Here is a 9,064-nt window from a genome sequence, read left to right on the forward strand (position 1 = left end):
AGCGAAGAGTACATCCATCTAGGCCATGAACTGCCAGCTTCTCCAGGAGAATGCTATGGGAGACTGTGTCGAAGGCTTTGCTGAAGTCCGGGTAGACAACATCCACAGCCTCTCCATAATCTTCCCCGGTACTGAGGTCAGGCTGACTGATCTGTAGTTCTCCAGATCCTCCTTCCGGCCCTTCTTGAAGATAGGTGTCACATTTGCCACCCTCCAGTCATCTGGGAATGTCAAACTCTGTAACCCTGCACACTAACGCAGACCAAAAAACTCAAGACTTGTTGCCACATAACTAGTATCTGAACTGCTGCAACCTACAACCTGGCATCAGTTGCCATCACACATGCTCCGCCAACACTTGCAATACACAACCCGGTCTGAAGGAGCTTCACCCAGTCTAGTCACTCCTCTGGGAAAACAGATCGCAAATTAAAAATCCATCCAAGTACAACAGATTTAAAAAACAAAATACATGCACCCCCTAAACAACTTAAACTTACTTCTTTACAAGAGAAAAAGTTCCATTGATTGCACATGCATAATTGCCACATACCAGCCTAACCTGGAGCGGATGCACAAATTAAACAGCTTTTGTTGATGTCGAAAGAAAACCACGCTAAAAACCATCGCAGCAGCTCCCTGCGAACTTTACTGAGTGATGCCCACCCTGCCGTTAGGGAGGACTCTCCTGTCTTGTTTGGAAAGCCAAAAGTATAGTGTTTAGTTTTGAAGTCTGCTGTGACCACTCCGGACTTGCAGGTACCTGGAGGCATGTAGCTGTGGTGGAGCCAACAATCAGCCCAAGTGAAAAATCACTTTTTATGGATCATCACATCTTCAACTTCAGCCCATCAACTTGCACCGCTATCAGATATCCTCCCTAAACATCCAAGTGCAAATCTAGTTGCCAGTATCGATGTTAAACAGCCACGCATCTAACACCAAGATGAAGCACTGAACAGCAAAACCCACCAACTTATTCTGAAGCTCAAGTTCGCCATTGCTAAATTAAATTTACACATGCACACGATGCGCATTCACCCCTAACAGCTCGCTGTACCATCATACACACACAAGATCCAGTGGTACGCTGGCCCTGCACCTCGTTTAGACCCAGAGGCTTTCACCTCCTCAAGGCATAGCTTCCTCACTCAAGCACCAGATGCCTTCTGTTCAGTCCTGCAACAGTGAGAAACCCTTTGAGACCGCAATAAATTAATAAATTTGCATTTTAAATACAGGAAGTAGTATTATCATTTCTAAACTTAAAAATGAGTATGCTAGCTTGCTGTCTCCAAATAGCTACCAAAAATTTTATTTGTATTTTGGCTGGTAAACTAGCATTAAATAAATTTTTAAAAAAAAATCGGTATAAATTTGACCAGTTGTAACGTTGACTTTGCCAGAAGTGAGAACCAAACTAAAAAAAAAAAAAAAAAAAAGAATGCTGCTGAAACTAATGATCTTTGCTGAATTTTTTTTTTGTTACAACCTTGCTCTTTTTCCTGTGCCATTCATACATGCGCTTGCTGAACACACTCACTCTCCCTGGAAAGGCTTTTTATTTTCCTTTTCCGATTTGTCACCTTTTCCTCCATGCTGCCTTATGTTTTCTGCCTGTCATCACAGACGTAAGAAGCTTAGAGACGTACCTAAAGAAAGAACAAGATAGGAATGGTCCTGTGCGTCATCAAGCCCAGTCCCTTTCTATGAGATACAATCCATATAAGATTGTATTTATACAATTATTAGGCTGGTTTAATGAGATAACTGTAATACAAAAGACTTTTAAGATCTATTCCAAAGCTAGGAAGAACGCACATGTTCTGATGTTGTCAAACAGTAGGACAACATAGCGGTGCCTCAGAGCTACCCAGCCAAATCTACCCACAGTTCACTCAAAGATAACAGTTACAGAGGCAAGAATATTTAATTAATATTAAGCCAGATAAAAGAGGTTTCAATAAGCTAGGAAGCATGCAAGATGTGGCACAGCTGTCCTTTTAAAGGCACCTGCTGAAAGTTACCACTGTATACTTGGGTTATTGGACATTCCACCTTAATTCCCCACGGAAAGGTAGGCAGTTTCGTTAAGTTAATTCTTTTTCTTTGTCACTTCAAACCAAACCTACCTCATCACATCCGCTTAAGAACATGACAGCCCATTTGATTAACAGCTTCTTCGCAGAGGCACAGCAGCAAAGCTGAGCTACCAACAGAGCGCAACACCTCCACTGACATTCCTCAATTTCTTGGAATCTGCCCGTATTAGAGAATTTATCCCCACTTCAAGCACCACCCAGCAGTCAGTGCTCAAGCTGAAACCCAATACAGTGCACAAAAGCTGCAGCTGCCAGCAACTCACTCTTCAACAGGTACACGCTGACACTGCCGAACTGGGGTTGCTGCTCCATGGGGGGCTTTTCCTCAGTGACATCCAAATCAAATTTTCCAATACCTTTGCCAGGCCACACGCTGCTGCATCCTCAAGCATAAACTCCTCTGCACATCTCTCACCATGCTTCCTACAGCTCATCCTACATGGCACCACAGTATCCCCAGCACCCTCATCCCATGGTCACCCCTCATCCCAGCACTGCCACTGCTGCACAACGCCTTGGGGTACACAGCATCCCTGAACGCACAGTGGAGCTCCTCTGTTCAGCATCCCACAGCACAGGAGAGAGAATTCAAACCCCAAACTGTGCAGAACCTCCTGGCTCCCCATAACGCCAGGCTTTCCTACATGCAGTCACAGACCCCCTGCATCAGCAGGACTTCCGTAGGGCCCCACAACCCCAGCAGCCCAGCCTGCACAGTCTATACTGCCCAGCACTTCTCTTAATGCTCGACCTGACCCTAAAGCTGGGCAGACGAGGTGCTTAGGGCCAGGGTTTAGTGGTGGGATGGCAGGGCTAGGGGAACAGTTGGGCTTGGTGAGCTTAAAGGGCTTTTCCAACCTCAATTCTGTGATTTTCTGTCCACAAAATCCAGAAAGACAGAACCTTTTCCCATGGCCTGTCACAGCCTAGATGTTCCTACCCACACTCATCCCCCCTTCCTTCTCTGCCTTAACTCTGGACTTGAGAAATCAGCACGAACACACCAAGACAGCCCGTAACTCCTAAGGGGAACACGGTCCTTAGAAGACCCATTTCTGCAGAAGGTCTGGATGAAAACTCTTCCCACTACTTCCTTCAACAAACAAGAAACAACGAAACCACCTGGAGACGAGTTCTCTGCAAGCATGCTACAGCACAAAGTCCATCTTCCTGCTCAAGCAGCATCACCAGAGCTACTCAGAGGTGTAACTTCGGGAAAAGCCACCTTTTTACTTGGCAAAAGTAGAGTCTCCTGCCAAGAGAAAAATAAACAGGTAGCCTTTTCCTGAAAGGTGTAAACAGCAGTGACACCTGGGGCATTTGGGCTATCAGCACATCTCTGTGGTATGGAGAAAGACCAAGTAATTGTTTCAGCCAGCAGCTGTGTTTACTGTATTATCAGACCTGGACATATGTAAGCTTACTGCTATAAATTAAAAAAAATTAAGTCTTTTTGAATTCAAGCATGGCAGACCTGCACTTCTATAGAAAACCTACATTTTCTGAAGACGTCAACAAAAACTAGTGTGAGCAATAACAAAGTATTGTGTAAATTGATAAAGAAAACTAAGGTGGTCTCCCAGGGATTGCCACGTTTAAGCAGCAAGCTGCATTCGAAGAATCAGTGAACAAACCATTCCAGGCAAATAAGCTCAGTAAAGGCTTTCTGATCTGCAGAACACCAAGAAAGCAAACAGTGAATTTAAAGAGGAAAAACCTCAAAGTAATACATTCCAACATGCCAGCAGAGAAAAGAAATTGCCATCTATTATCCAGTTATGACTACACTTATTCCATCAGTAATCAGCGCATAAATAAAGCACGCTCCCTGGGTATTAAAGCTGGCCCTACACACCACTGCAGCGAAGTTAAGCTCTCTTAAGACTGAATTCGAGCTTGTTTTCTGGAAGATTTGAAAATCAGCGCGACAAGAGAGCACTGATGCTCCCCTGAAATTGGGGCTGTTGGTCCAGGGGTACACATGAATCCACAGCAAACACGATTTAGACCATCAGTTGCCGCACCCTTCACTACTGATTAACAAGAATAAATAGGGAAAACGACAGAGCTCTCAGCTGCTTCAGCTCCTGTTACTCATCCACCTTCTACCATGCATGTCTTTCTGATGGCTTGGGTTAAAAAGAGTGAGCAGCCTTTAGACTGCAGTAAAAAAAGAAAAACTAAAGCAGCAGGTTTTAGACTATTTTTCCTTCAATCTCTTTTCTACAGCCACTACAAATTACAAAGATAGGCGTGTCTCCTGTGCATGCTTTCTAGGAACACAATGGAGCCAGCATCACAGACCAGTTAATCTTCTCTCAAACAGATCATCTATTCAACTGCACCAAGAATCACCTGATAACTGACCATCTTCCTTTGGCAAAGGCATACGCTCTCAACAGAAGAGACGATGCAAAGTATCACAGAGTAATTCAGGTTGTAAGGGATGCCCCCCAGCTCAAAGCAGGGGCAGCTAGGAGACCAGACCAGGCTGCCCATCCCTTTACCCACTCTGATCGCCAAAAGCTCTGATGCTGGAGGCTACACAACCTCTGGGGGCGACCTGTTCCAATGCTTGGCTGTCCTCATGCAGAGGGCAGCTCTCCCACCTCCAACCAGAATCCCTTCTGGTCCAGTTTATGCCCCTTGGCTCCTCTGCTCCCAGCAAGTTCCCCTGCAAAAGCCCAGCTCCATCTTCCCAACAATGGTCTGACAGATGTCAGAGGCTAGGATTAAGCGTCGCTCAAGCTTTCTCTTCTCTAGGCTAAACAAGCCCAGGCCATGCAGAACACACGTTAATGTGGGGATGATGAAATACTAGAACTTACTCGGGGACATCATACATCATCAGTTGTTTGTCTTAAACACACTGTACCTCTTCCTCAGAAATTCCGATTCAGTGGTCAATCCTCCTCTGTCTGAAAACCTATGAGATTTCCAATTGAGGAGCAAACTCACACATTCCAAGATGGAAAGAAAGAAGCATTGCCCTTCGGTATCTTTGTTATCATCTCCACAGTAGCCAACTGATCCATGGAGGTTAACAAGCTGAAAATCACCGCTCCAAGCCAATCAGAAATTATTGATTCCAACCCAGATCTTCACCTAGTAATTGCTACGGGCTGTGCAAGGAATTACATTATTCTAAATATGCTTTCAGATCTAAAATTAAGTCTAGATATGTGAACAGTGGAAGGATGAAAAGGGAGAAAGGGGAGGAGAGACAATGCGCAGCCTGTTTCCTTCTGAAAAATATGGAAAACAAACTGAAAAAAAAAAATCTATCTTTTTATTCCTCTACTCCAATTTCATTAAAACAAATTAATGCAAGAATTACACCAACCTGAAGTTTGCTTACAGGTGTCAGCAAGTACAAGGCCACTAGTAAATAACACACATAGGGAGGACTCTGGAAAAGCTTTCACTGTGCTGACAGCTTGAGCTCATCCCATCTGCAACCTGACAGCCCAACAGAGTCACAAAGAGTCAGCAGATATGATTTTCATATATATAGACATATATTATATTACACATCATTGGATAGGAAGATATAATAGTTTGCTGTTAAGCAATAACCACAGTGCTACAGGTCTAGCGTTTTTTCCCACAGTACTCTTGCTGCAATCCAAAAAACAAATTCAAGTTTACACGGCCAAAGTCACGTCTCTTTTCCCCAGGACGAACCCAAGACCACTCAGCTGTACAGGAACAGAGGAGGCAACAGGGGATGGGAGGGGAGCGGAACCGCTCAACCGCATTTTTCTTTACCTTATAGGCATGGTAACATAACATTTAATCTTCAAGAAACAGCAGAATATAGGATACACCTCTCTATCCATCTCCGACTATCGTGACAGCTATTTCAGGTTAAGAGAAGAATCAGGAACTGATTTTTAAGTTACAGAAGCTGAGATGCCATACTACAGCTATGACCCTTTTTTCTCTACCGAATCGTTGCGTTAAAAATGAGCCAGGTTTGTTCAGGAACCTAGCAGCAAAACAATATTCAGCATTCATTTTTATTCTAAAAACAGCTTCTATCAAAACCTGCCATTTAATCCTTGCAAGTGCTCTTGTGGTTCACACTTGAAGTTTGGCACATTTGAAAACACACACTGCTGTGTGTTTGTTAGAAGCAGCCAGTCACGGAAATAACAGCCCCGAATTAGAAAACGCAAAGGTAGTCGCCCCTAAAAACACAACCCTAGGTACCTTGGTGCAGCAGTAGATGCAAGAGGACCTGGATAATGTTGCTATTTTGCATTGTATTGCCCCATAATTTTAGGTTTAGCCACAGCATTCCTCTATTATTGACTGGAGCAGTCAAAGCTGGACAAGCTGACCATGAGCCAGCAGGGTGCCCTTGTTGCCAAGAAAGCCAACAGCATCCTGGGGCGCATTCAGAGGAGCGTGGCCAGCAGGGCGAGGGAGGTTCTCCTCCCCCTCTGCTCTGCCCCACTGAGACCCCATCTGGAGCACTGAGTCCAGTTCTGGGCTCCCCAGTTCAGAAAGGGTGAGGAACTACTGGGGAGAGTCCAGAAGAGGGCTACAAAGATGATGAGGGGACTGGAGCATCTCCCCTACAAGGAAGGGCTGAGGGAGCTGGGCTTGTTCAGCCTGGAGAAGAGAAGGCTGAGAGGGGATCTCATCAACACATACAAATACCTTAAGGGTGGGTGTCACAAGGATGGAGGCAGACTCTTCTCAGTGGTGCCCAGCGCCAGGACAAGGGGCAATGGGCACAAACGGAAGCAGAAGAGGTTCCAGTTGAATGGGAGGAAGAACTTCTTGACTTCGAGGGTGACCGAGCCCTGGCACAGGCTGCCCAGGGAGGCTGTGGAGTCTCCTTCTCTGGAGCTATTCAAAGCTGGGTGATCTTTGGAGGGCCCTGCCAACCCTTGCCATTCTAGGATTCTGTGTGATTCTGTGAAAGTATGGAAAATTTTCTCCAATGTGCTTTACGATCCACAAGTTTCTCATGTGTGTAAGCAAGCCTTGTTAGACCTCACCTCCAAACAATTGGTCTCCAGCCTTTGGGTAAGCTCCAAATTTCCAAAATATGCCTAAAAATTCACCAAAACTTTTCATACGGTATCTACTTAACCATCTTACACTCCCCAAACCACATTTCCCATCCTGCTTCGCTTCCCTTTTTCCCTTCCCCTGTGACACACCACAGCCTTGCTTCCAGCAGCATGGTACATGAACACGGCAATTGGTCATGCACAAATATGAGCATCAAAACAGCCTGTGATGCCCCAATATTTAGGAGGTTTAAAAGAACTGAAAGAGATCTGGCTTACAAATGTTACCGGCTATTGGTATATATTGCAATCTTTACACTAAACTTGCTCAACACCACCACTACCAGGTGATCCTATTACTAATGGCAGACAAAAGAAACCCCAACAGAGAAACTGCAGAAAGTTGTGACCTTTTGCTTTTTTCTCAAGAACTGAAAGGACACAGACTTTAGAACAAATGTATTTCAAATCATCTACCAAACAACTTGCAATATTTTAGGGAGGGCTCTGGAGCACAAGGCTGACGAGGAGCAGCTGGGGGAGCTGGGGGTGTTGAGCCTGGAGAAGAGGAGGCTGAGGGGAGACCTTATCGATGCCTACAGCTGCCTGAGAGGAGGGGGGAGCTGGCGTCGGGCTCTACTCCCAGGAAATGGGCGATAGGACAAGGGGAAACAGCCTCAGTTGTGCCAGGGCAGGTTTAGGTTGGACATGGGGAAAAATTCCTTCCCCGCAAGGGCTGTCAGGCCCTGGAAGGGGCTGCCCAGGGAAGGAGTCGAGTCCCCATCCCTAGGGGCAGATGAAAAGCCAGGCAGATGAGGTGCTTAGGGCCAGGGTTTAGTGGTGGGATGGCAGGGTTAGGGTAAGCTTGGGGAGCTTAAAGGGCTTCTCCAACCTAAACAATTCTGTGGTTCTATAAGGAACATGAAATAATAATTAGGACCCCAGATGGAAAATAGTGAAATAGTCCAAAAGTAAACCAAAATGCCATTGTACTTCAAATTAATGATTATTTTCAGCAATAATATTATTATATACCTTAATTTCTCTACTTCTATGGAGAGGTAGGTAAAATGCCTTTTTTGTGGCTGCTAAAAGTCACCACACACAAACATACAATGGCATTGTGTGAACACAACTCCCAGAAAAAAAAAGAAACCAAAAAAACCTACGAACTTGGAAAGGTGGCCAATTCAGCCATTGGATTTAACTTTCAAGCAACAGTTCTGCAACCGATTCCTGTTCCTGCTCTGCTCCTGTTCAACTGTGGTACAATGTCTGTGCCACAAATCCAACTCTAAAACACATGTTTACACTGGAAGCAATGGACAAATAGTTGAAGCGTTACCTGAAGCCTGTCCCAAACAGGGAGTTAAATTTGAATCGCAAGAAGAGCATCTCTGGGATGTAATAACTTCAGGAAGCGCTCTCAGATTAACAAAATGCAATGTAACACTCCTTGCTACTGTAAATGTTGGCAGGTTTTGATTGTTTTTAAAGCTGATGAGCGACAAAGGGCTATAGAGGTGGAAGAAGAAAATCCCCTCTTGTAGAATCACACCGGAAACCGGCAACTCAAAGGAAAAAACTCGACTGCCACGGTGGATCTCTGAGCACGCACACATTTACTGGCTTTACTCCAAGCGTGAACCTGTTGTTTTCTAGGTGACAAAGCGCTTCGACCGCATTCAGGTTAACTCCAGTCCTCGCGCAACCTTCGTGCAGGGCAGCAACAAAGAACATCAAAACCTCTGGAAGCAGAAAGCATACTTTCACGCTACACAAACCGTCCCCTCGCCGCTCCGAGAGCTCAATCCCCTCCACCCTTCCTCCCCGCGGGACCAAGCCACCGCAAAGCAAAGGAGAAGCACGGCGGGGAACCGGGCTCGGTGCCAGAGAGAAGCCCCGGTGTCTCAGAGCATGCCGGCGGCAGAGCCCGGA

General features: G+C 45.5%; 1 protein-coding gene across 2 annotated transcripts in view; it reads right to left on the minus strand.

The window, feature by feature from the left end:
* Window positions 1-8,493, minus strand: part of NUTF2 (nuclear transport factor 2) — a 28,109-nt gene extending 19,616 nt beyond the window's left edge. Inside the window, exon 1 of one of the 2 annotated variants that reach the window (XM_035898863.1) lies at window positions 8,472-8,493. The gene's annotated coding sequence lies outside the window, so the exon portion shown is untranslated. The remainder of the gene's footprint in view (window positions 1-8,471) is intronic. The other variant, XM_009643279.2, reaches the window with a different exon arrangement.
* Between the last annotated feature and the right edge of the window lie 571 nt (window positions 8,494-9,064).

This window comes from Egretta garzetta, unplaced genomic scaffold, assembly GCF_000687185.1.
Source record: "Egretta garzetta isolate BGI_Z169 unplaced genomic scaffold, ASM68718v1 scaffold27, whole genome shotgun sequence".
Taxonomy (NCBI): domain Eukaryota; kingdom Metazoa; phylum Chordata; class Aves; order Pelecaniformes; family Ardeidae; genus Egretta; species Egretta garzetta.